Here is a 13,525-nt window from a genome sequence, read left to right as displayed (position 1 = left end):
TATTATTATTATTATTATTATTATTATTATTATTATTATTATTATCATTATTGTTATTATCATTATTATTATTATTATTATTGTTATTATTATTATCATTATTATTATTATTATTATTATTGTTATTATTATTATCATTATTATTATCATTATTATCATTAGTATTAGTATTATTGTCATTATTATTATTGTCATTATCATTATTATTATTATTATTATTATTATTATTATTATTATTATTATTATTATTATTATTATATAACTACAAGGACCCCTTTTCCAGAGGTTCCCCCATCTTCACGGCTGCGCTACAATCAGCAGCAGGGAAAGGATGGTCTCCTTTGGAGTGAGAAGTACTTCGACCAGACTGTACTCCCAGTGATACCCACCCTCACCGAAGGTGGCTTTCCACCCGTGGCATAATCTCGCGCAGGGGGAGTCCGGTAACGCCGATGAAATATATTCACATAAAGTTAACAATATTACCCCAATATGAACAGTTCTCGAACCTGAGGTAACACAAGTGGAACCGGGGTAGGTGTGTGTGTGTGTGTGTGTGTGTGTGTGTGTGTGTGTGTAGGTGTGTATATGCGAACGTAAAGTCACATATACGAGGAGGCAGATATAAGACCAAATATTGACTGTATTAAGAGGAGGCAGATGTAAGACCGAATATTGACCGTACTAAGAGAAGGCAGATGTAAGATCGAATATTGACTGTATTAAGAAGAGGCAGATGTAAGACCGAATATTGACTGTATCAAGAGAAGGCAGATGTAAGATCGAATATTGACCGTACTAAGAGAAGGCAGATGTAAGACCGAATATTGACTGTATTAAGAAGAGGCAGATGTAAGACCGAATATTGACTGTATCAAGAGAAGGCAGATGTAAGATCGAATATTGACTGTATAAAGAGAAGGCAGATAATATTGTCCTGTTTTTGTCTCTGTGAAGGATTATGGCCCCAAATTGGTTGATTATGATGAATGTGAATTAATTTTCCCTATCAAATAAACACATGTCAAAAGGGAGGACTGTGGAGTTGAGTTTAATTAATTCAGTTTATCTATATAGAAAAAAGATATTGAGGATATCGGATGGGTAATTTAGTTTCAATTGCTTAATTTACAGCGGGGTTCAAAAAAAAAGAACGTATCATAATAGGTTGGTTAATAAGAGAGGTCAGGGAGGTCATCTATGGTCCATCAGGTCAACAAAGGTCAACTGGGAGCCATTTTTCTCGCTTGGGTTGGCGTCACTGGACAGTGGATTAGGTCAGGAGAGGAATATCAAACGGTTATGATAACAGTATTATTAACAACGTGGTTTCCGTTTTCTATGAGTGATTCCCTGTTTTCACTGTTTTTTTTTATATCAAACACACACACACACACACACACACACGAACACACACATACACACATAATGCATACAGAATTGCTAGACCTGCTCTCCGTTCTCTGCGTTAAGTAGCGCCAGGAACAGAAGAAATGGCCTAATTCGCTCTCGTCCATTCTGTAGCTGTCATGCGTCATGCATCGAAACCACAGCTCCCAGTCCACATCCAGGCCCCACTTGACTTTTTTTAATGGCTTCTCACGGCCGCTTCACATGCATTGGTTCAGTCCATTGACGTTTCGTCTCCCCCTTGTATATCACATCACATGGTCAGGCTCCAAACTCTCAAACCCATCCATAAGTCTTCATCAAGTTGATCTTCCCCTATACCTTGTCTCCTCCATTTCTGACACATATATATATCCTTTTTTTTGTCAACCTCTCCTCACTCATTCCCTCCATATGTCCAAACCATTTCAATACATCTTCCTCAGCTATCTCAGCCACACTCTCTTTATTACCACACTCTTTACTCGGTCGACCTTCCACACACCACATATTGTCCTCAAACATCTTTCAAACACATCCACCCTCCTCCGTACAGTCTCATCTCTAAGCCTATGCCTCGCATCCATACAACACCGTCGAGACATTTAAACCTTCCTACATACCCATCTACGCCATCCCAGTGAGTGACTCACTTCCACACATTTCTCAACGATCCAGGACCTTCTCCCCCTCACCCACCCTATGACTCACTTTAGTGTGGCTAATTGGTCAAGAATATAAACATGATATCCAAAACGAAAGCATGTACCGAATCACGGAATCCACAGCGACCATATTGGATATTCCACCTCCTAAAGATAATATCCTTAAGGAGGTGTCAAAGCGGCATCCATCAGATCCTTAAAATTAAGGCATTCGACCATCGTAATAGCAAAACATGAATGACTCAAAACGCATTTTTATAACTTAGGCCGAAGCTGATGTCTGTCTGGCATCCATGACTTAACTCGTCCTTGCGGTCGTCCAAACTTGTGTCCCTCTTCCATATTCCACAGCCAGCAATCTTCTCCATGTGGTAGAGCGACCGTGTCCCTCTCTCATACAACGCTTGGAGGTTGGCTGGCTAGCTCAATGGATGGCTGGATGGTCTCTGTTCCCTCCAAGAAAGTTCGCCCCGCTCGAGGACCCTCCTCACAGACCTTGCCACGTTCGAGGACCCTCCTCACTGACTTTCGTCAAGGTTCAAGACCGACTTGGGGAGGTTTCTATGGTTCGGATCTTTCTCCCTCTCTCTCTCTCCCTGGCATCCCCCAGTGACCTAGCCAGCTCGTCCTCTTTTTATCAAGGAAGCAGAAGAGAAATCGAAATTGTCCCTCAGATGTCTGGCATTGCGAACTCTCTCCAGCTTATCAAGGCTCACTCAAACTTCACATCTCTAACCGATACCCCAGAATCCCACCAGCCAACCATATCTTATACTATGATTCCAACTTCTTTTTTTTTTCCTTCCTGTCTTCTTCGAGCACATCTGCTACCGGCACTGACTCGCGACGTCTTCTACGGACGCAGAGTCTTCCAGATTCGCTGACGGTGGTGCGCCGTTCTTCGTCCTATTCCACCCAAGGTGTTCGCTGGACTTATCTTGTACATGTGGTAAAGACGAACTTCTTCCTAACCTCCATTTCTTAATACGATACCTTGGGTTCTTCTTCTTCTTCTTCTTCTTCTTCTTCTTCTTCTTCTTCTTCTTCTTCTTCTTCTTCTTCTACCTCCTCCTCCTCCTCCTCCTCCTCCTCCTGATCTCTTTTATTACTGTCCATATATAAGACACGAGAACACGGCACACTCTCCGTCAGTCAGTCCAGTCTCGACCCTCCGCCACTCACTCAATCTGCCCTTTGTTCTGGCGTATGGCCTCCTCTATTTATAGTACCTCTCCAACGTCTCTGAGAGGCTCCAGCTTCTCCGTGTACTTCTGACACATTCCACGGGTCTCTGCCCCTTGCTGGCCTTGTCGTCTCTTCGTCCAAGATCCCTCAAAATATTCCTCAGTCTCTCTTTGCTTTAGCTTGTGTGTTTTTTTTTTTTTTCTCCTCCCTGTTGATCTCATGGTAGGTATTTGATCCGCGTGATGATACCCCGAGCACAATTTAATTTGCGTCGTGTTTACAGTCTTCTTCTCTCTTCAAGCTCTGCATCACACTCCCTGCTGCCTGCGTTGTAAATGTAGTTCAAATAGTTTTTTATGTTTCTTTTTCTTTATATCAGGATTCTGAGAGTCTGGGAATAAACAGTCATGGTATATGTGTGATCCTTCGACCCATTATGGTTCTTTCGATTGCCTTGTCACGGTTGGAAACACTCCATTACCATGGGGACACCTTCCTTTAACATCTCTTTTGATTACCTGGTCTGTTCCAGGTGAGTTATTGTGTTTAACCCTTTGTACAGTGCGGGAAGGGAGTTCTTCACTCGTAGGGCCCCATCTCTTGATCTCCCTCTCTCTTTACTTGCATACAGCTCTACTGAATGCTGTCACCATTAACAAATTCCCTCTCTCAGTTTATGTATCCACTAGCCTTGTCCTGTAAAAGTAATTCTTTACTTTTCATTTTTTTTTTTGTAACATATCTATTGCGTGGTTTCATGTTACGGCCTCTGGCCTCTATCGAAGAATTGTCTACTTTTGATATCGTCAAACTGAAATCAAAGTTGTGATCAAGTCTCCTCTTACTCATTCTCATCCATAGTGGGAAAATTGATGGTCTCTTCCCTCTCGTTGTGACTCAGCTCTCTTAATTCCTGTACCCCCCATTTTCTTGCCCTCCTTTGGACCTTCTTTGTTTGATCTATTACTTTAACTGCGGCGACCAAACTTGAGGAGCATATTCTAGTTTTAGCCTCCTCTAAGAGCTTACTCAATGTAAAAAATTCGTCTCAGACCAACTTTGGACGTTGTTTAGGTCCCCTTGTAAGCTGATGCAGTCGTCCTCACCGTTTACCTTCCTCGTGATCTTGGCATCATTTTGCAAACACGCTGGAGGCCATACCTTCCGACGAGTTATTTACGTAGGTCAGGGAAAGAAATGGCCCCAGGGCTGTACCCTACGGCACGTCACTGGTCAACCATGACCTCTTTCACGTTCTTACTCTCTTTCAAAACCTCTTCATACTCGTTTTGTCGTAGACGCTCTGCCTGATCATCCAGTTGAACTTTTTTATATACTCCGTGAAATTACATTAGTTCCCCTGACGATCGTAACATCAGATAACTCTTAAGATATGGCCTTAGTTTCTTTTGATTTTAATCTCTGGTTTTCGACACCGTCAAGCATCAATGTTTTCTCTACTCTCTCTTTATCCTCACAGTTCCTTTTCAGGCTTTTCATTCTCCTCTGCTACGTTCCTGTGTCTGCATTGGTCCAGCACCCTGCTTTATTTTTTTCAGGATGAAATCTGCCATATATTTTTGTATTGCTAACTGAAATGGCGCGGGCGAGTGAATGTCCAAATCAAGGCCATATAGATGGAAAATAAAGTGTGAAACAAAAACTTTCGTATGACATTGTAATATACGAAAGGTCTTGATTTCTCGTATTTTCCATTTCCTTGTACTCACACACACACACACACACACACACCTACCTCATTCCAAGCCATGTACCACTTTTATTAACCAGTTCCGAAGGAAAGCTAAACACTTGCATTAGCTGTAAACAAACTATAACTTCATTCTCTGTCTCCGAGTTTATATCTGTTTCTTTTGTCTTCCACTAGTTTCCTCAGTGGTATACCTCCCAGCCACAGCACCACAAGTGCTTCCTCTTGTTTCTCTCTCCGAAATCTACTCTCATCATTCCACCATGTTGTACCCCTCCATCTTGTTACATCCATCGTCTACCGATCATGAATATCTGCCTTTGGATTCTACATTCAGTCATTACTCAGGGATATACTCGACGTCTCAGTCGTGTAATCCACCACATCTCCCTCATATCTAGACGTCTTCCTCTGATTACACCTTCGGCATTCCGCTTACACCACTTCCCTGCACTGCTTACCACAAAATGGACTGAGACCCGTTGCTGAAGCCTTCCAATCCCCCTCTAAGATCCGAGCGTAATTCCTCTCATCCTACACTCCACTAATTCTATAATGAGACGTGCCTCCCGTCGCCCGTCACTGCCTTACATATATCACGAATACGAGTGAACGTATATGCACCAGTAGGGCTGGGCAGCGATGATGCCTATGGTATACAAACGTAATTTTTTAATATATCATGTTTTTTTTTCTTCCCGTGTCTGCCTCTTCCAGTCGTATCCTTGCCCAGACCCCCGACGGCTCACGTCGGCTACGCATTATTATAAACGAAACGTCTGTGGTCGACAGACGCATATAAGACATCTCTCCTCGTCTCCGGTGATTGTGTGGTCTCTGGTACGTGCGTGTCAGTTTAATGTAACTCTCACGACCCCAAATTTCAGTTTGATCCTTCATGACCTGGAACTGGCTGCGTGGTGCACTTTTACGCATATTACACACACACACACACACACACACACACACACACACACTGGTCTTCGTGGTAAGTAGCGGTTAGCGTCACTAACCTTCACGTATGCACGGGCCGCTTGGGATTGAAGAAATAAAAAGCATAGGTTCGAATCCCGGTCGCGGCAACCGGTCCTCAGTCCACTCAGCTGTTCATCCTCCCATAGGGGCCCGTTAAGAAAATGGGTACCCGACATAAGCTAGGGTGTGTGTGTGTGTCTGTGTGTGCGCGCGCGCGCGTGTGTGTGTGTGTGTGTGTGTGTGTGTGTGTGTCTGTGTGTGTGTCTGTGTGTCTGTGTGTCTGTCTGTATGTGTGTGTGTGTGTGTGTGTGTGTGTGTGTGTGTGTGTGTGTGTGTGTGTGTGTGCATGTGTGTGTGTGTGTGTGGGTGTGTGTGTGTGTGTGTGTGTGTGTGTGTGTGTACAATATAGATAAAAGAAAACAACTTGGATACAAACTTTCCATCCTGCTGGACTTAGCTAGTTAACTTAAAGAAATTCGCGGCATTTGAGCCATAACTTTCCCCTTGCAAAAACGAAAAAAAAGAATTAAACTCCTGAAGTTGGGGAGTCAAGATGAAAAGAAAAAAAAACATTTGACTTCGAGGAAATCATCCGTCAGACCCAGACATGTTAATCACTGGTTCCTCATGGGTTCCTGTGCCTCCTCGATTACTGAATCATTTGTATACATATATATATATATATATATTTACCCTAAGATATAATGAATTATGAATGATGAACGAATATGTATACACTGAAGGCACACATATGATGATTTCTGGGTCAACTCATCTTTTTCTACAAAGGTTTAGTTTAGGGAAAGATATTCCATGTCCAAATCATCATCCAGTGATAGATAGAGAAAGATAGTGAAGATATAGTATGCTTTTCGTACTGAAACCATATGGGAAACTGTATGTATTCTTCGTCTGTCGTAAAATGAAATAGACATTGTCTCTTTCTAAGAAAGTAGCTCAAAAGAACCTCAGAGAGACCAATTATAATGAACATGATAGAGTAAATTATGATTAACATGTTAGAGTAGATTATAATCAACATGATAGAGTTAATTATAATCAACACGTTAGAGTGAGTAATAACACGATAGAATGAATGATGATTTACACGATAGAGTCAATCAAATAAACTCTACGTACAGAAAGCGATAGAGTTATACGACAAAGTAAATGATCAATATGAAGCTCATATTGTTGGAAATAACAACAAGAATCTTCAAAAGACTTTCACCATTATGTTAGAAGCAAGAAAGTCATTACCCACTCAATCAGTCCTTTAATTACAGAAAACGGTGACATGGTTCAAGACAACGAAGCCATGACAAAAATATTAAATGACCCTTATTTTTTGTTTTTGCGTCTGTATTAACCCTCAAAGACATAACCAATGTCCCGATGCCAGTCTCATTGAAGCGAGAGGGGGAACCTCCTCGCAAACAAGTGGACATAAAAGCTGAAGACGAGGTGTCAGCAATAAGCGGAATGGAAATAGATAAAGTGGCAGCAGGTCCTGACTGGTGTTATGTGAGGACAGTGAAAGAGGCAAGGAATGTCATAGTTAAGGAAAGGTTCCAGAGGACTGGAAGTTTGCTAATGTAACACCGATGCTCACAAAAAGGTAATGTGTCACTCCTCTGATATTATCGTCCAATTTCTTAACTTATGTGGTAAGGAACCTCAGGGAAAACACTATTTAAGATAGAATTGTAAACCATTAAGAGGATCACCGCTCAGTAAACGATTCTCGATCCGCTCATGTCTGATAAATCTGCTTCATTTATAACACAATCAACATGGATGATGAAAGTAAAGCAGTGGATGTTATCTGTTCTAGACTTTCAAAAAGCATTCGATAAGGTGTTCCGCATCAGATGTTGCTTGGGCAAAAGAATGTCACACCGGTACTGATAGGATTGTACTCCGATGGATAGGAAATTGGTTGACTGGCCGTAAACAGAAATTTATGATTAATAGTCTGGCCGTAAAGAGAATGGTTAGACGTGATAAGTGGAGTGCCTCAGGGATTTTAGCCTTGTGGTCGGTTCTCTCTCTCATGTGTTAACGCTATCGAATGTAAAGTCTAGGGAAATCACTCTTTCCATTTCATTGATTCGACCTCGTCTAGAATAATATGTTCAGTTTTGGTCTTCCTACCTTGAAAAAAAAAAAAAGATAAAACATAGACAGAATGGAGGGAGGGCAGCGTCCAGCTCTCAAGATGACTCCCAGACTATAAAAGCAAAATCGTGTGAGAACCGATGAAATGATTTGAATCTACCAAGCATAGAAAAGAGACAGTTAAAAGGAGATCGAATACAAGTATTTCATATGATCAGAGGCTTTGATCATTTTGATCCATCATGCTGCTGCTTAGGACTTGATTCGTCTGATCTCACTCGTAATAATGGACACATATTCGTGGGCTAAGGTTTGACCTCGAATGAGGCGAAGTACTTTTTCTTCCACAGATTGTGAACATATGGAATGATTTACCAATTAAAGTGGCTGGAAGCCTTAGTGTAAATTAGTTTAAGAACAGACTTCATGAATATTTCAAGTCCATGACTTAAAGAATCATTTGCGCCTTCATAGTCACAATGACAATTTGCAGCATATTCTCCTTGAATTATTGTGTATGCCTTCTAACTTTTACCACACTTAATTTGTGAGTCTCTGATATCTTCCACTATCACACACAGCCTCGAAAGCAAACCCAGTAGTCTGTTCCTGTGTATATTTCGTAACGTATTGATCAGATAATCTATGGAAGATTAAAATCCCCAAGAATGATTCAAGTCTTTACCCCGTGTTGTTCGTCGTAAACTCTCGTACACATTCCCAGTGTCAATGTCTGCTAGCTGACTCAAGGCGTTTGTATAAAACGTTTATGTAAAACGTTTGGAAGATTCTGTGGTAATCTGAACATACGAGTGTACAACAGCAGCAAGCAGATGTTGTAGTCTGAATTTCGCTGGAGGTTTTGGGGATGATTTTAACATACAGTGTAGCTCCGCTTCCTCGACCGTTCTCTGTCCGTTACAAATGGTTGTTTGTGGTCTGGTTGATTGTACGCGCTAATGAGATCCTTGTCTTTTTTCTTCTTCTTTTCCGTGTCCAGGAATGTTTCTGGTTGACTAATGGTATCTGACGCGTTCACCGTTTACCAAGCAGGGAAATTCAGAGAGGGAGAGAGGTAGAGAGAGAGAGATAGATAGATAGATAGATAGATAGATAGAGAGAGAGAGAGATAGCTTGATAGATAGATAGATAGATAGATAGATAGAGAGAGAGAGAGAGAGAGAGAGAGAGAGAGAGAGAGAGAGAGAGAGAGAGAGAGAGAGAGAGAGAGAGAGAGAGATGTTGTTCTGAGGGATCCTGCAAGAGTCAGTCGGGTCTTAATGTCTCCAAGGGCCTCACCCTGACATGGATGTCCCTAAGGGTCTTCTCCCTTGACGGGGATAACCTTAGGGCCTTTCCCTGACACACACACACACACACACACACACACACACACACACACACACACACACACACACACACACACACACACTCAGGGCTTCCCTCCCTGACTGGCACGTTTCCGCCTCGTAGAGATAGCGACAGTTGGCCTAAGTGAGCTAATTAGCTTGAGGACAGGGAGTTAAGCAACTCGTAGGAGTTACGATGGAAAACAGAGGCAGAGAGAGAGAGAGAAAAAAATTATCTTTTCATAATAATGATGGAACACGAGACGCCAGCGTACTGCCTTGTTATGGTACGCTGGCCTCAGCCTGATACTGAGATGAAGACTGTGGGCGAGCGGAGGTGCCTTGAGGTGGGGGTGGAGGAGTGGTGTGTGTGGGTACCTTTGGGTGGGATGGGGGTGGAAGTGGGAGGTGGAGAGAGCGGAGTGTGGTACGACCCCGAGGTTATGGCCTCAGGGTACGATCTCAGGGGAGATGTCGGCATCCTGCCCCAAACGGGCCATTTCCTCCCACGCTCCTTCATCGCCCTCGGGGGAGAGAGAGAGAGAGAGAGAGAGAGAGAGAGAGAGAGAGAGAGAGAGAGAGAGAGAGAGAGAGGGAGAGAGAGAGAGAGACTAGGGGGAAGGGGGTCGTCCGCAAAAACGATGGTTCACGCCCACGTCACCGACAGGGACGTCATCTCTTAGTTACAGATACGTTATGATAATTCCCCTGCTCTTCATATATCATTTGTTTCCCGCATTAGCAAGGTAGCGTCAGGAACAAACAAAGAAAGGCGCGCACCCGCTCACAATCATTCCTTAGCTGTCATGTGTAAATTCCCTGTAAACACTGCTCCCTATCCACATCCAGGCCTCACGGACCATTCCATGGTTTACCCCTGGACGTTTCACATGCGCTGGGAAGTATTCTTTCTCCCTTATCCCCAGGGATAATCATTATTATTATTTCATTATTATCATTGCCGTTTTAATATCACTTATTGTTATTATCATTAATACTACCATCATATTTTTTTTTATATATCGTAATCTTTTGGTTTTGATATCACTTATTGTTAGTATTATTAATACTACTATCATATGCTTTTATATCTTAATCTTTTGGTATTGATAATGATCATAATGATAGTAAGAGTGACATCAGTAGTAGAAATATTATAAATAATGATTATTAAAGATCATTGATTATTACTGAAGCCCAGATTAGATTCAGAAATTCTCTTCTCGGCTCCAAGGATGGTAGATGTGGTTGAATATTTTTCTTAGAATAACTTATCCTGAATAATCCAGTTTTTCAACTGCGCAAACTAAATAGATAGATAGATAGATAGATAGATAGATGAATATATGTAACCACTTTCCTTCCTGATATGTGAAAGTTCAGAGGTTCAACACCATCCTGGACTAGAAAATAATGATAACAGTCGAAAGTTCAAGTGGTTGATTTTAACTTCATCCATTCCGTGTGTAGGGCTCATCCATCTCGTGTATAGGGCTCATCCATCTCGTATGAAGGTTTCATCCTTCTCGTGTGTAGGGCTCATCCATTTCGTGTCTAGGGATCATCCATCTTGAGCTTACGCGTCGTCCATATCTTGACTAGGGCTCATCCATCTCGTGTGTAGGGGTTCATCCATCTTATGTGTAGGGTTTATCCATCTCGTGTGTAGGGCTCATCCATCTTTGTGCTTACGCGTCGTCCATATTGTGCCTAGGACTCATCCATCTCGTGATTAGGGCCCATCCATTTTGTGTCTAGGGTTCATCCATCTTGTGTCCAGGGATTATCCATATCGTGTCTAGGGCTCATCCATCTTGTGTGTAGGGCTCACCTACTCGTAATTTGAGCTCATCCATACTGTGCCAAAGGTTCATCCATCTTGTGTTTAGGGTTCATCCATCTTGTCTGTAGGGCTCATCCATCTCGTAATTTGAGCTCATCCATACTGTGCCTAAGGTTCATCCATCTTGTGTTTAGGGTTCATCCATCTTGTCTGTAGGGCTCATCCATCTCGTAATTTGAGCTCATCCATACTGTGCCTAAGGTTCATCCATCTTGTGTTTAGGGCTCATCCATCTTGTAATTTGAGCTCATCCATACTGTGCCAAAGGTTCATCCATCTTGTGTTTAGGGTTCATCCATCCCGTGAGTAGGGCTCATCCATCTCATGTGTACGGTTCATCCATTTGGTGTACAGGGCTTATCCATCTCATGTGCGCAAAGTCAAAATCAACATGAACATCCGGGGCCAATTCGTAAAGGAACTCTCAAGGACAAAACGTAAAGGAACGCCCAGGGCCATGATTTAAAGGAATGTTTCAAGGTCAAAACATTAAAAGAACGCTCAGGGCGAATATCTAGACTAGGAATGCTTACGGCCAAAATCTAATGGAATGCTCTGGGCCAAAACCTAAAGGAACGCTTGGAGCAAATATCTAAAGGAATGCTCCGGGTCGAAACCTAAAGGAACGCCCAGAGCCAAAAGTCAAATTGAATGCTTAGAACAAAATCTAAAGGAACGCTCAGAGCCAAAACAATCTAAGTGAATGCTTTAGGACAATAGCTAAAGGAACGCTCAGAGCCAAAATCTAAACGAATGATTTAGGCCTAAATCTAGACGAACGCTCCGGGTCAAAATCTATAGAAACTCTCTAGACCAAATAATCTTCAAATCGGTGCGGAATTTGACCTCTGAACCCTTGAGAGAAAACAATTTAAAAAAAATGAGAAAAAAACGACAATAGAAAAAAATAGAAAAATGACATCTATCCAAAACTCTTATCTTTTCTCTGTATGATAATCTGATAACATTTCCTCTGGGATGGTTGGCTTCATCACATACGAGGGAATAAAGACCATAAAATATGAGTTTTTTTAGTTTTTTTTGAAGAGTTTAACCTTTCGGTGTGTTTGGGGGTAAGCGAGGGCGGGGGGGAGAAAAGAAAACGGGTAGTACTGTTGGATCGTAAGATAAACCATATACAAGAAAGATCTCTGATTGGAAAATTCAGGTTTTAGTGTCCATTTTTGTGATCGTCCTGTCGGGATGAGAGAGAGAGAGAGAGAGAGAGAGAGAGAGAGAGAGAGAGAGAGAGAGAGAGAGAGAGAGAGAGAGGGAGGGAGGGAGAGGTCAGAGTGAGAACAGATGAGTCTATCCTCATGAAGAGAGAGAGAGAGAGAGAGAGAGAGAGAGAGAGAGAGAGAGAGAGAGAGAGAGAGAGAGAGAGAGCGATAATGACGATTGATATCAACAAGGCCAAAGCTGACATAGAAACTGGCCTGCCTGGTCTTGACACACGTTAGAGTTTTAGATATGATTTTTTTTTCTTTTTACAAAAAAAAATGTTTATAGAGGTCAGGCATTGGGTTGATTACTGCAAAACCTGGAAATAGATGAACTCGTTAACATAAACCTTATTATTTCCACGGAATTTACCACTATATGATTTCGTATCGGTAGATAGTTTCGCATTTTGACCTTGCGAAATCAAAAATGAGGAAGAACGTCATAGAAAAATGATGAATGTTGACAAAAGGTCATGTCGTATGCCTGCGAAATTTTAAAAGCTTTGACACAAGGGAGGAAAAAAAATATATATAATTAGGATCCGATTCAAATCATCGGATGAAATGAAAAAAAAAAGAAAATGTATACCATTAAGAAATACTTGTTCCCATTTTCGTGGGCAACACCATATTGAGAGAAAGTGGGAGAAAGAGACGGGAGACAGAGACAATTAGAAGATAAAGAGAGAATGATAGAGAGACGAAGCAATACGGAGACAGACAAAGACAAACAGACAGACTAACAGACAGATATGGACACGGAGATGAAATAAGCAATTGAAGGAACTTTATATACATTGTATAACGTCATGGTCTCATAATTTCATTCATTTTTGTCTTCCTAAATACCGCTATGCAGGTAAGAAGCTGTATGGTTCTTGCATCACCCGATCATTGCATTATCAACTGGTCTTTGCATTACTTGCGTCACCTGGTCTTTGCCTTATACGAGGTCTTTGCATCATCGTCGTCTCGTTTAAACAACCACTTAGTTCCCCTCTGCGGGTCGTTACGCCGTGAACGTAAATGTTCTACGATGTTTTCCAAACAATTCAGATGGTAATCTT

This window comes from Panulirus ornatus, chromosome 3, assembly GCF_036320965.1.
Source record: "Panulirus ornatus isolate Po-2019 chromosome 3, ASM3632096v1, whole genome shotgun sequence".
In the NCBI taxonomy this organism is placed as follows: domain Eukaryota; kingdom Metazoa; phylum Arthropoda; class Malacostraca; order Decapoda; family Palinuridae; genus Panulirus; species Panulirus ornatus.
This window is presented reverse-complemented; position numbering follows the sequence as displayed.